Raw genomic sequence first — 14,723 nt, forward strand, 5'->3', positions numbered from 1 at the left:
GCCAAGGTGTGAGTGACGTCCAACGCGGGGACGACCCACGACCTGACAACATATGCAACAACAACAACACGGGTAACTGGCCTATCGGTTACTCGTACCGGTTACCTTCTGTAAATTCGTTTTTATATGAATGAAACGCGTCCATTTTGTTTAATAATATTTAATTATGAATAAATTATGTTTACAAATAATTTCCTTAATTTTCTAGTAAACCTTACATATGTGCATATTTATATGTACAAACTACATATGTAAAGACATAAACTCATTCGTAGTCGTTCCCTTTCTGAAACTATTTTGAGTTTCGAAGCTCACACTGATGGTGCTCAATTTTTCCTGCGCGGGTGGTGTTGTTAGTATCAGTTTGCATAGACATGAGTGTTGTAGATATAATACCGGAATATATGCAGCCCCATTTCGTGCTATCAAAGTCGATTTGCAGATGATGTTGAGCCTTTGAACTTGACCCTTTCCCATAATATGCGTGGTAGGGCCTTATATGTGATTCTAAAAAGGCCGAGGGACAGTTGTCGCAGTTTTCTTGTAGTTTGAGCAAATGTACGTACTTACAGCCACAGCTGGAATATTGCTATGCCCACATCGTCAAATCGAATTACCTAGAATGAAAAAGAAACGAATATCAGTAAGGATAGATAATACGTTTTTAATATAACCGGAAGTGCTTAATAAATACAAGATACTCAAGGGGATTTCAGATAACCAGAATCAGGACCTGTTCAAGTGAACGTCCACCATGCCAAGGCATCTTCCGGTAGCGGGGTACCCGAAGATTATAACAAGGGATAATTGATAGATGTTGGGGTAATAGATAGTAAATTAGGCGTGCTAAAAAAACAAAAACGAATAAATGCAGATGACTGTTTAATCCGTTATGCGAAGTTTTTTGAATGGATGTGCAAATTGAAACGGGCAAAGTACTGCTAAAACAGCTTTCCCCGAGTAACCCGGGAACGAATTGATATGACTACGTCTATTCTTCTTTAGCAGCAGTGCCGAGCACCAATTCCCTTTTGGACTGGAAAGTAAACGTTTGGTTGTCTGCAAGTTTATCATATGCCAGTACAGAACATACTCGTTTGCTGGATCTGAGCAGCACATCTAATTTTCCCAGATTTTCTGGGCTCAGCGAGGGTATCCTCCTGAATGGTGCATGTGTACCCTGCTGCCTTGCCTGGCCGCTCACCCAACAACACCAGGCACGACGGAACTTGCCTTGCGACACCCAAAGTGCACTCACGCTTCTCATGGCTCCAGCGGGTTAGTGGGCTTAAAGTATACCCGTGGTAGCTATGCCTGCCGTAAGAGGCGAATAAAATACCAAATTGATTCAAGGGGTTTTGTAGCGCAATGCTTTCAATGGGTTGCCAGCGCAATATATAGCCTCTCCAACCCAATTGTCAACGTCACCTACCCGTGGCGAACCCTGTTTCTTTAACAGCCGAGGCTCTGGCGACCTCATGTTCCTTATGGATCTACATTTGAAGGCGCTTAGTTAGCTGACATCGCTTACTTAACCGGTAGATTCTAAAGTAAAAACCAAAACACAAAATATAGGTTAGGTTGAAGTGGCCGGTTCATGAGGAGCTCACATATACTGAATGAGTCCGTAGTGTTACCAGAAGTTTGTTTTAACAACCAAGTTGAAAACCCTATCAAGAACCAGGACATATGTTATAAAAAAAACTCCGTCCTCTTGACAAATACTAGAAGCTTCCTAGGACTTAAGCCACTTGCTGCTTCTAGATCTGACAGCTTTATCACTCCTAATAGCTGGAGCCTTAGCCTGGCAAGCGCAGGGCACGACATTTCTCAGGGGCCCGGTACTTCTCGGGGGGCCCGCGATTTAGAGGTACTAAAACATTTTTTTTTAATTCAGGAGAGTCTTTAGTTGTTCCATGTGGACATTTTAAGCCGAATTTCAAAAGCAACGAATATTGATAATGATTTTTTACCTGGTCCCTCGAACAGTGAGGAGACAATAAAAACATCAAACAAAAATATATGTTTACATGAATCCAAAATCGTAAAGTTTTCGTGGTAACACTGATGAAGGTTCATCTTCAAAAAGCCTTCCAACAATACCACCAACTCTGTATCAAAGTCTAGATTATTTAAACGACTTCGATATCGGTACCGTGAATAATGAGTTTTTGCGATCTGAAGAAGTCAATGAAATAATTCGTCGAGGTCATCAAAAGTGCACTGTTATTTTTCCACGTGATTGTCATGACGAGGCATTTCCTACCTCGTTCTTAAACAGAATCTTCCAAATGGAGAGAAAGTGGAGCGTCACTGGTTGGTGTGGAGTGCCAGTAGCAATGCTTTTTATTGCCTACCATGTCGTCTGTTAAGCACCAATACTTTAAATCGACCTAAAATTTGTTGTCCGGGCGAATATGCGAAATTGCAGGTATGGAAGAAGCTATACGCTAAACTGCCATCACACGAAAATACTGAAGATCACATTAAATGTTATATTCAATGGCGATCTTTACAAAACCTAATTCGAAAGGAGGCTACAATTGATACACTTATCAATGAACAGCTAATCACTGAAACTCAAAAGTGGAAAGAAATTTTATATAGAATTTTGGACACAAGTTTTTTTTCAAAAAGCGAAAGGATGGACATTTTTTGGGCATCTAAGATCTCATAAGCCATTATGATCCGATACTTAGAGATCATTTGGAGAAAGATAGGATTTCACAATAGCAGCACAAACGTTTACAAGTTCACTATCTTTCCCCAGACATTCAGAACGAGTTTATAGAAATTTGTGGAAAGCATGTGAGGGAAACTATATTAGATCAAGGCAAGAAAGCTAAGTATTTTGCTATTATCGTTGGTGCTATGCTTGATGCTAGTCACGTTGACTACGTTCATTTTGCGCTCACTCCATTTCAATTCGAAAGCAACAAATTTACAATTCCAGAACCGATTTTGGGGCGAAGCACTGCTACAACAAGAGCAGGCGGACAACCCGGAAGGAGAGGCAGGATGTGCATGACCCATCGATCCCGAGCCGTTCCTGTCAGTTGGCTCACAGGGGCATTTATTAATAGTAGGGGGGGGGGGGGGGGGGGGGGGGGGGGGGGAAGAGAGAAGAACACTGGAGCAATACGCCAGGTTTGAGACAATCTAAGTTACTGTTAGGAAGTTATAGCACAAGTCGCTACAGGGTAATAATAGGCCTATCGAAAGATAACCGAAGAACCCCAAGAGCTATTCTTACAGGGCATTATAGACTGAGCAGCCGTATGTAGAAAGTGGGCATACTATCGAATAACACATGCCGATTTTGTGATCGATCAGCAGACGGCGGACCATATCCTCCAAGAATACGAAGCAATCTCAAAACGTAGGGCTAAGTTTATGGGCTCACCATGGCCAGTGCATTCCCACATTTAATCCCTCAAGCCAAGAACTCTGCTAGGGTTCATCAAAGAAGTCGGCTACGATGAGGTGCTCAATAAATTATTAATCTACGTTCCGGTAACAAGCACCATTGAGGTACTAACCCGGCCATCTCCGGCCCTATTGATATGAGTACATTGAACCTTCTAGGGCTTCAATATTTATAATGACCGCAATGCGAAAGTCTGCTAAAATTTACCATTCTCCATGGAATGCTACATATATACTTCCAACGTTTTGAATCAGTAATGAAAAGAGCAAAATTTACTAAAATTTTAATTGGTTGTGGGTAAGGTGTTGATGTCCTCTCTTAACGCAATGTAATGGCAACGGCGACCCAGGGAAAATAATAAAAAATCCTATAAATCTACTGATCATAATTAATTAATCCCTCCCTTTCTATGCAGTTGTATTCATACATACATATGGGTTTTGTTCTCCAAACGGTATTTAAAGAAATCAATTGGTATTTACATGAACTTCGAACTCTTTGGTATTTGCCTTCTTCAGTTGATTATCAACAAAAGCATGACAAATTATCACTAACAAATTCATACATGTTGTTTATATATTTAATATGGTAGGAAATTTACTTACCCTTTCTGGTGCGATGATCCTGGACAATCGGGCCTGACTAGACGAGATTTATTTAGCTTTAACATAGCGTGCTTAACGCGAACCATATCATGTTAGGGCACAATTCCGATTATGCAACCAATCAAAGAAATGTCGTGCTTGTAATACTGCTATGATATCAGCAGCAGATCCCGGTGGCGGCACATAAACAACAGTTGCATGCGGATCAGTTGCATTTTTTGCTTCGGCTACCTATTCAATTTTAATTCACATTACATTATCTACTATTACAATTTTTAATCAATACAAATCAATATAAATTACCGAAGCAAATACTGGCAAACCAAGATGCGTAGTTCCACCCTTTTTTGGGAAAATACATCCAACCAATTTTGTACCGTATTCCAAAGCATGTTGGTTGTGGAAAGTACCTTGTTTACCGGTAAATCCTTGGCAAATGACACGTGAATCTGCATTTAATTCTTGTTTCTTGTTGTTTTGGCATATCCTGAGCTGAGTCGCACTCCGGCAGAGGTGATATATATTAGAATAATATAAAATTTTTTTTATTATTTAAAAATACACATACGTATGAATGAAAAGCAGCGAGTAAATAATGTTGCTTTGGTTGTAGCGATAAGGACACTCCCCGGGAGCGATTTAGTATGACCACCTGAAACCTTCTAGGCCATCCCGTCGATTCTATACAACTTTCAGATTCTAAAAACGGATCTCGACACGCGTCTTTTGATACCACCTTTGTTTAGGTTGTGCACTGTCTTGAAAACGTTACTTTTTTAGTTTTGGAAATCGAATCTTCCAATTCCAATTGGTGGCAAGAGGACTTGGCTGCCTCTAGTTAATGCGCCAGGTTATTTTAGAAGTGCCTAACAGCTAACACACGTCACACCTAAAAGCCCGTAGCACAATCAATTTTTTAGTTTTTAGTTTAATTACCACAATTATAGTTTTTCATCGTTTTAAAATGTTTCCCGGAATAATTAATAAATTGTCGTATTAAGATGACGCTGTCATTTCGATGACAGCAAGAAACGTCGATGTGTCGGTGGAGAGCGAAAAAAGCTTTGAATGTGTGGGTGAACTAGTTACCTCCGTCTTGTAGGGTACTTAATTGTTACCAATAACTTGGTCACCAATTATCGTCTTAATGACTTTTACATTGCTGTCGTGAAAAAGGTAACGCATGCGCTCTCTCAAAATAGTGTACGTGTGACTCGCTTTCTCGCTCTTACCTATTGTGTTTTCGACATTCCTTCTCGCTCGATGTTATTTACATTTTTAAGTTACTTCATTGGGTATGTTTTTGTTATCGCTAACCAAAACATATGCAACAACAACAACACGTGTAACTGGCCTATCGGTTACCCGTACCGGTTACATTTTGTCAATTCGCTTTTTATATGAATGAAACGCGTCCCTTTTGTTTAAATAATATTTACAATGGTTTTTACAAAAAATTTCCTTAATTTTCTAGTAAACCTTACATATGTGCATATTTATATGTACAAACTACATATGCAAAGACATAAACTCATTCGTAGTCGTGCCCTTTTGAGTTTCGAAGCTCACACTGATGGTGCTCAATTTTTCCTGCGCGGGTGGTGTTGTTAGTATCAGTTTGCATAGATATGAGTGTTGTAGATATAATACCGGAATATATGCAGCCCCATTTTGTGCTATCAAAGTCGATTTGCAGGTTGAGCCTTTGAATTTGACCCTTTCCCATAATGTGCGTGGCAGGGCCTTATATGTGATACTAAAAAGGCCGAGGGACAGTTGTCGCAGTTTTCTTGTAGTTTGAGCAAATGTACGTTCTTCTTACAGCCACAGCTGGAATATTGCTATGCCCACATCGTCAAATCGAATTACCTAGAATGAAAAAGAAACGAATATCAGTAAGGATAGATAATAAGTTTTTAATATAAGCGGAAGTGCTTAATAAATACAAGATACTCAAGGGGATTTCAGATAACCAGAATCAGGACCTGTAAAGTAAATTCAAGTGAACCTCCACCATGCCAAGGCATCTTCCGGTAGCGGGGGTACCCGAAGATTATAACAAGGGATAATTGATAGATGTTGGGGTAATAGATAATAAATTAGGCGTGCTACAAAAACAAAAACGAATAAATGCAGATGACTGTTTAATCCATTATGCGAAGTTCTTTGAATGGATGTGCAAATTGAAACGGGCAAAGTACTGCTAAGACTGCTTTCCCCGAGTAACCCGGGAACGAATTGATATGACTACGTCTATTCTTCTTTAGCAGCAGTGCCGAGCACCAATTCCCCTTTGGACAGGAAAGTAAACGTTTGGTTGTCTGCAAGTTTATCATATGCCAGTACAGAACATACTCGTTTGCTGGATCTGAGCAGTACATCTAATTTTCCCAGATTTTCTGGGCTCAGCGAGGGTATCCTCCTGAATGGTGCATGTGTACCCTGCTGCCTTGCCTGGCCCTCACCCAAAAACACCAGGCACGACGGAACTTGCCTTGCGACACCCAAAGTGCACTCACGCTTCTCGTGGCTCCAGCGGGTTAGTGGGCTTAGAGTATACCCGTGGTAGCTATGCCTGTCGTAAGAGGCGACTAAAATACCAAATTGATTCAAGGGGTTTTGTAGCGCAATCCTTTCAATGTGTTGCCAGCGCAATATATAGCCTCTCCAACCCAATTGTCAACGTCACCTACCCGTGGCGAATCCTGTTTCTTTAACAGCCGAGGCTCTGGCGACCTCATGTTCCTTATGGATCTACATTTGAAGGCGCTTAGTTAGCTGACAACGCTTACTTAACCGGTAGATTCTAAAGTAAAAACCAAAACACAAAATATAGGTTAGGTTGAAGTGGCCGGTTCATGAGGATCTCACATAGACTGAATGAGTCCGTAGTGTTACCAGAAGTTTGTTTTAACGACCAAGCTGAAAACTCTATCAAGAACCAGGACCTATGTTATAAAAAAACTCCGTCCTCTTGACAAATACCAGAAGCTTCCTAGGACTTAAGCCACTTGCTGCTTCTGGATCTGACAGCTTTATCACTCCTAATAGCTGCAGCCTTAGCCTGGCAAGCGCAGGGCACGATATTTCTCAGGGGGCCCGGTATTTCTCGGGGGCCCGCGATTTAGAGGTACTAAGACATTTTTTTTAATTGAGGAGAGTCCTTAGTTGTTCCATGTGGAAATTTTAAGCCGAATTTTAAAAGCAACGAATATTGATAATGATTTTTTACCTGGTCCCTCGAACAGTGAGGAGACAATAAAAACATCAAACAAAAAAATATGTTTACATGAATCCGAAATCGTAGAGTTTTCGTGGTAACACTGATGAAGGTTCATCTTCAAAAATCCTTCCAACAATACCACCAACTCTGTATCAAAGTCTAGATTATTTAAACGACTTCGATATCGGTACCGTGAATAATGAGTTTTTGCGATCTGAAGAAGTCAACGAAATAATTCGTCGAGGTCGTCAAAAGTGCCCTGTTATTTTTCCACGTGACTGTCATGACGAGGCATTTCCTACCTCGTTGTTAAACAGAATCTTGCCAAATGGAGAGAAAGTGTAGCATCACTGGTTGGTGTGGAGTGCCAGTAGCAAAGCTTTTTATTGCCTACCATGTCGTCTGTTAAGCACCAATACTTTAAATCGACCTAAAATTTGTTGTCCTGGCGAATATTCGAAATTCCAGGTAGGGAAGAAGCTATACGCTAAACTGCCATCAGACGAAAATACTGAAGATCACATTAAATGTTATATTCAATGGCGATCTTTACAAAACCTAATTCGAAAGGAGGCTACAGTTGATACACTTATCAATGAACAGCTAATCACTGAAACTCAAAAGTGGAAAGAAATTTTATATAGAATTTTGGACACTATTTTTTTTCAAAAAGCGAAAGGATGGACATTTTTTGGGCATCTAAGATCTCATAAGCCATTATGATCCGATACTTAGAGATCATTTGGAGAAAGTTAGGATTTCACAATAGCAGCACAAACGTTTACAAGTTCACTATCTTTCCCCAGACATTCAGAACGAGTTTATAGAAATTTGTGGAAAGCATGTGAGGGAAACTATATTAGATCAAGGCAAGAAAGCTAAGTATTTTGCTATTATCGTTGATGCTATGCTTGATGCTAGTCAAGTTGACTACGTTCATTTTGCGCTCACTCCATTTCAATTCGAAAGCAACAAATTTACAATTCCAGAACAGATTTTGGCTTTCGTGAATTGTAACCAAAAAACTGCTCAGAAAATCGCTGATCTAATTTGCCATACATGATTGAAGATTGTCGTGCACAAGGGTACGATAACGGCGCCAATATGAAAGGAGCTTACAACGGACCACTACGTCACATTCTCGACAAAAACTCGAATACTGATTACTCGCCTTGTGCAACCCGCAGCTATGATAGCATTTTCTTTTCTAGATAAAGTGTTACGCAAGCGTTGTTGTTCTATTCTAAAAAACAGGCAACGCAAAAGCGTTACACTTTTACCCTGTATAAAATGGCGGTGTGGCAGTGCAAATTTGTGAAACTCTCAATTCGCTCTTAAGTTCCACATATACTCTGTTAATATGAGTGAATTTGGTGAGTTGAAATGTTCTTTGTATGCACTATAAATGTTGACCATTTTCTGGGGTAGAATTAATTCTATTGTTGTTGTTGTTGTAACGATAAGGTTGCTCCCCGAAGGCTTTGAGGAGTATTATCGATGTGATGGTCCTTTGCCGTATACAGATCCGGTACGCTCCGGTACCACAGCGCCATTAAGGTGCTAGCCCGACCATCTCGGGAACGATTTATGTGACCACATTAAACCTTCAGGCCATCCCCTCCCTACCCATCCCAAGTTCCATGAGGAGCTTGGGGTCGCCAGAGCCTCGTCTGTTAGTGAAACAGAATTCGCCGCGGTTAGGTGAGGTTGACAATTAGGTTTAGGGAAGCTATATATTGCGCTGGCAACCTGCAGGATTGCGCTACACAGCCCCTGGAATCTGATATTTTAGTCCCCTCTTACGCATACGACAGGCATACCTACCGCGGGTATATTCTGACCCCCTAACCCGATGGGGTAGAGTATTACCATTTACTTAGGCAACAATTTATTTCAGAAAAGAAAAAGCTATTAATTTATGTGGTGTTGATGCTGCAGAATGTTGTACGGCTGCAATTATTTTCTTCGGCAGCACTCCACAACGATGTTACATCCTCAAAAAAAAAATATACCTAGCCCTCTTCATAGTCTTTCAGCCAAAAACCAAATTTGGCTGCGCAAGCATACGGCGATGTTACCGGCATTCTCAAGTACATCAACAAGTTCGAATGTATCTTGCTGTCCTCAATTTGGTTCAAAACCCTACCATTAATGAAAGAAGCGTGGTCGTCCAAGCGAGAGACGCCACCACAGATGTTGAGGTCCGACATCTATGTGCCTTATTAGCTGGTTTGAAGTTGATCAGGAACCAATGGGAAACAATTTTAAACGAATGCAAAACAGTTTCTATTCAATTGAACATCTCGCCAAAGTTTCCGGACATTCGAAAGAGAAAACCCAAAAGGCGTTCTGAAGATAATTTAAATGAGATGATTACGGATGATTCAGAGTCTGATTTCAAAAACAATACATTCTTGGGGATCGTTGATTCGGTAATCACTGGCATTACTGAACGGTTTGCAGCTATGAGAAATTTGAACGAAAAGTTTTCCTTTTTATGGCAATTTAAGACATGGATGAAACTACAGTTCGGGCGAGCGCAGCAAAATTTGTCGAAAAATACAAGTCGGATATTTCTCAAAGCTTAGAATGTGAAATAGTTCACTTGAAACACATTTACGGAGAAAATTTTGATAAAGGTCTGTCACCATTGGAATTGCTAAATGCCGTCTATTTTCAAAATATGTATACAATTTTCTCCAACTTTTGTATTGGTTTACATACCTTTTGCACTTTACCTGTCACCGTATCTAGTGCAGAACCTTCCTTCAGCGTCCTTTCAAGAATGAAAGACTTTCATAGATCGTGTTCATCTAAATAGCCAGTTTTAGGACTTACCACGCTTTGTGTTGCATCCGTTTTGGCAAGACAGTTAAATTTTGATATTATTATTAAAAATTTTGCAGCAAAAAAGCAAGTAAAGCCACTCTTTGATATCCGAACATTCTATATTGAATAATTAAAATTTATAATCATCATTAAATTTATCAGAAATGTATGAATATCTTACCAAATAACTAGAAAAGATTATTTGAAATAATATGTGGCTGTTAGAAGAGAATTTTATTTCTACGTTACAATAAAATAAAACAAATAGTAAATATTCTGTGTTAATTTTATTGCCAGCTCTTAGCCAAAAATCATTTAGTTGATGTGGCAAAAATTTGTTTTGATGTAATCCATCAATAATGATTTATGAATGAAACGTCATTAATTCACGTTAATCAAATGTATTAGTGGATTTTTTATAGGGGGCCCGTAAATTTTTTTAGTCCCGGGCCCGCATTTTCTCTCTACGGCCCTGGTTCGAAGACGCCAGAGGAGATTGAATCCAGAGTCTCCGGACCCAGAGCCAAAATATCAGTACCTCTAAAAGCACATACGATCAGCTTTCAAGCGGAAGTATTCGCCATATGTTGGTGCGCTAAGCTGAACCTCCAGCGCTGATACTCCAATGAAACAATTGCCATACTCAGTCAGACAGTCAGGCCCCACTAAAGGCAATTGTGGCGTTCGAAATAAAGTCAGCACTGGTCCTTGGGTGCACAACGTAGTACTGTTTCACTGGGTCTCAGGCCACAGGGGAGTACAGGGTAATGAGCAGGCGGACTCTAGTGTTTAGTTTGTTGCGTCCCTCCCACAAATTATCATCCTCCCAGCAGATCCATGCAGCTGGTCTGCGCCATACTCTCCTCCTCCGGGAAGGTATCGAACCCAATCCGTGTCCTTCTCCTGACCCCGGTCATGAGAAATGGTTTTGCTGCGTTTGCCGGAAAAGAATCTTTTTAGGACGGTCATACTCTTGTCAGTGTGTCACGTGCAATGGATGGTTGCATCGGACAGGTTGCTCTGGGCTTGATCCCAAAACCCGACGTCCTCGTAACTTTACAAATCTTTTGTGGCTTCTTGTTGTTCACGCCCTCATTACATTATGAGAAAATACGGCACCTGAGAACACAGCCGTATGAAGCTGAAAACACAAGCAGGTCCTGAGTGAACTCCACAAACACGCGTCGGACTCTATGCCAGGAATTGCCCGGTGAATCCTGTACTCAAAGAAAAAAACTAGCAGAGTAGGAACGCACTCTCCCTAAGGAAACGGGAGTCACTCTAGCCCAACTTCGATTTGGATACAGGTTAAACTCTTACCTATCCAGAATCAACCCCGACATACAAAACATATGTCCTGCTTATAATGTGTCCACACATGACACCAACCATCTCTTTAGCTGTATTGTGGAATCAACGCCTCTAACACTCCTCTCATTATGGTCCACCCCTGTTGAAACTTTCTGTTTCCTTGGACTCCCGTTAGAGGGACATTGATGACAATTTGTGATCTGCCGCACCTATTGTATGGGGCGAAGCACTGCTACAAGAGCAGGCGGACAACCCGGAAAGAGAGGCAGGAACTGCGTGACCCGTCGATCCCGAGCCGTTCCTGTCAGTTGACTCACAGGGGCATTTATTAGGAGAAGGGGGGGAGGGGGGGGGGGGGGGGGAGGGGAAGAGAGAACAACACTGGAGCAATACGCCAGGTTTGAGACACAGTTACTGTTAGGAAGTTATAGCACAAGTCGCTGCAGGGCAATAATAAACATATCAAAAGATAACCGAAGAATCCCAAGAGCTTTCTTACAGGGCATTATAGACTGAGCAGCCGTATGCAGAAAGTGGGCATACTATCGAATAACACATGCCGATTTTGTGATCGATCAGCAGACGACGGACCATATCCTCCAAGAATACGAAGCAATCTCAAAACGTAGGGCTAAGTTTATGGGCTCACCATCCATGGCCAGTGCATTCCCACATTTAATCCCTCAAGCCAAGAACTCTGCTAGGGTTCATCAAAGAAGTCGGGGCTACGATGAGGTGCTGTGAAGGAGATGTGCAAGTCACTGTGCAATCCTCAATAAATTACCTATCTACGTTCCGGTAACAAGCACCATTGAGGTACTAACCCGACCATCTCCCGACCTATTGATATGACTACATTGAACCGTTTAGGGATTGAATATTAATAAGACCGCAATGCGAAAATCTGCTAAAATTTACCATTCTCCATGGATTGCTACATATATAACTTCCCACGTTTTGAATCAGTAATGAAAAGAGCAAAATTTACTAAAATTTTAACTGGTTTTGGGTAAGGTGTTGATGTCCTCTCTTAATGCAATGTAATGGCAACGGCGACGCAGGGAAAATAATAAAAATCCTATAAATCTACTGATCATAATTAATTAATCCCTCCCTTTCTATGCAGTTGTATGCATACATATATATGGGTTTTGTTCTCCAAACGCTATTTAAAGAAATCAATTGGTATTTACATGAACTTCGAACTCTTTGGTATTTGCCTTCTTCAGTTGATTATCAACAAAAGCATGACAAATTATCACTAACAAATTCATACATGTTGTTTATATATTTAATATGGTAGGCAATTTACTTACCCTTTCTGGTGCGATGATCCTGGACAATCGGGCCTGACTAGACGAGATTTATTTTGCTTTAACATAGCGTGCTTACCGCGAACCATATCATGTTAGGGCACAATTTCGATTATGCAACCAATCAAAGAAATGTCGTGCTTGTAATACTGCTATGATAGCAGCAGCAGCTCCCGGTGGTGGCACATAAACAACAGTTGCATGCGGATCAGTTGAATTTTTTGCTTCGGCTACCTGTTCAATTTTAATTCACATTACATTATCTACTATTGCAATTTCTAATCAATATAAATCAATATAAATTACCGAAACATATACTGGCAAACCTAGATGCGTAGTTCCACCCTTTTTTGAGAAAATACATCCAACCAATTTTGTACCGTATTCCAAAGCTAGTTGGTTGTGGAAAGTACCTTGTTTACCGGCAAATCCTTGTCAAATGACACGTAAATCTGCATTTAATTGTGGGTTTCTTGTTGTTTTGGCATATCCTGAGCTGAATTGCACCCCGGCAGAGATGATATATATTAGAATAATATAACATTTTTTTTTATTATTTAAAAATACACATACGTATGAATGAAAAGCAGAGAGTAAATAATGTTGCTTTGGTTGTAGCGATAAGGACACCCCCCGGGAGCGATTTAGTGTGACCACCTGAAACCTTCTAGGCCATCCCGTCGATTCTATACAACTTTCAGATTCTAAAAACGGATATCGACACACGTCTTTTGATACCACCTTTGTTTAGGTTGTGCACTGTCTTGAAAACGTTACCTTTTTTAGTTTTGGAAATCGAATCTTTCAATTCCAATTGGTGGCAAGAAGACTTGGCTTCCTCTAGTTAATGCGCTAGGTTAATTTAGAAGTGCCTAAACAGCTAACACACGTCACACCTAAAAGCCCGTAGCACAAGCACTTTTTTAGTTTTTTAGTTTAATTACCACAATTATAGTTTTTCATCGTTTTAAAATGTTTCCCGGAATAATTAATGAATTGTCGTATTAAGATGACGCTGTCATTTCGATGACAGCAAGAAACGTCGATGTGTTAGTGGAGAGCGAAAAAAGCTTTGAATGTGTGGGTGAACTAGTTACCACCGTCTTGTAGGGTACCAGTGTTGCTGTTAATAATTCTGCTGCTGATGGTGAGTTTAATTCTGCCGCCGTTAATTTAGTTAATGCTGACGCCGTAAATGCTACTACATCCAATGCAGGAAAACTAAAAATGATATGTCTGAAACGCTAAATGGTAATGTTGCAACTGAATAGGCTACGGTGCGTAACACAAATAGGCGCAACCCTCAAAATATTGTCCATGAAAATAATGACAGTTATGAGCTTGACGTTATTACAAAAAAAAAAAAAATTGTTGCACATTTAGCCATTTAAGCCCACTGTTTCTGAGGAGAGTATTATTACGTACGTTGCTAAACACGCATAGATTGATGCAAAGCATCTCGACTGTGTAAAATTGGTCAAAAGAGGAGTCGCAATTGACAGTCTTGGCAGTGTTAATTTCAAGCTAGGCGTAATTTCATCGTTTTATGAAATCCTTCTCAAGCCAAATGTATGGTCGGCTGACATTAATGCTCGGCCTTTTGAGTTTTTTCAAGAAGGTCGAGATCAGAGGAATGTGAGAGGCTAACCACGTCGCGTGGAATCAAAATATATTACCAATTCGTCGATTGAGATATAATTCTGCTGGACTTTTCCGCAATTAAGTGGTGTTGCGCGGTATCTTTGCATAATTTCGTTAATTTTGTGGTGTATAGAGCCTGGCTCTGCTGACATCGCCTTCAATTTTCGTTTGAGGGTTTGGAAATTACGTCCCGCTAATCCATTTATGCTAGGATACCCTGGCAATATGTTTTGAATTGATCGCTTGTGAAGATGGTTGCATTCTCTGATACCATTATTGAGGGAAAGCCGTGAAACGCAAATATATTTGAAAGTAGATTTATTGTTGTTGTGGTCGTAGGAGCATCGCGTAACACTCGTACTTCTGCCCATCTG

At 40.5% G+C, this 14,723-nt stretch overlaps 1 long non-coding RNA gene across 4 annotated transcripts; it reads right to left on the minus strand.

The window, feature by feature from the left end:
- Window positions 1-200: 200 nt before the first annotated feature.
- Window positions 201-13,808, minus strand: LOC137240082 (uncharacterized). Of its 4 annotated transcripts, XR_010949597.1 has the most exons (8): window positions 13,282-13,808; window positions 13,015-13,204; window positions 12,712-12,942; window positions 10,094-10,201; window positions 9,980-10,031; window positions 4,336-5,901; window positions 4,033-4,263; window positions 201-617 (listed from the first exon to the last, which is right to left on the minus strand). It is a non-coding gene; the product is annotated as an uncharacterized lncRNA (long non-coding RNA). The 4 variants fall into 4 exon arrangements; XR_010949596.1 differs by having other exon boundaries at window positions 9,980-10,201; window positions 13,486-13,808; XR_010949594.1 differs by having other exon boundaries at window positions 9,980-10,201.
- Between the last annotated feature and the right edge of the window lie 915 nt (window positions 13,809-14,723).

The sequence above is a fragment of the Eurosta solidaginis genome, chromosome 1 (assembly GCF_040869045.1).
Source record: "Eurosta solidaginis isolate ZX-2024a chromosome 1, ASM4086904v1, whole genome shotgun sequence".
Lineage (NCBI taxonomy): Eukaryota > Metazoa > Arthropoda > Insecta > Diptera > Tephritidae > Eurosta > Eurosta solidaginis.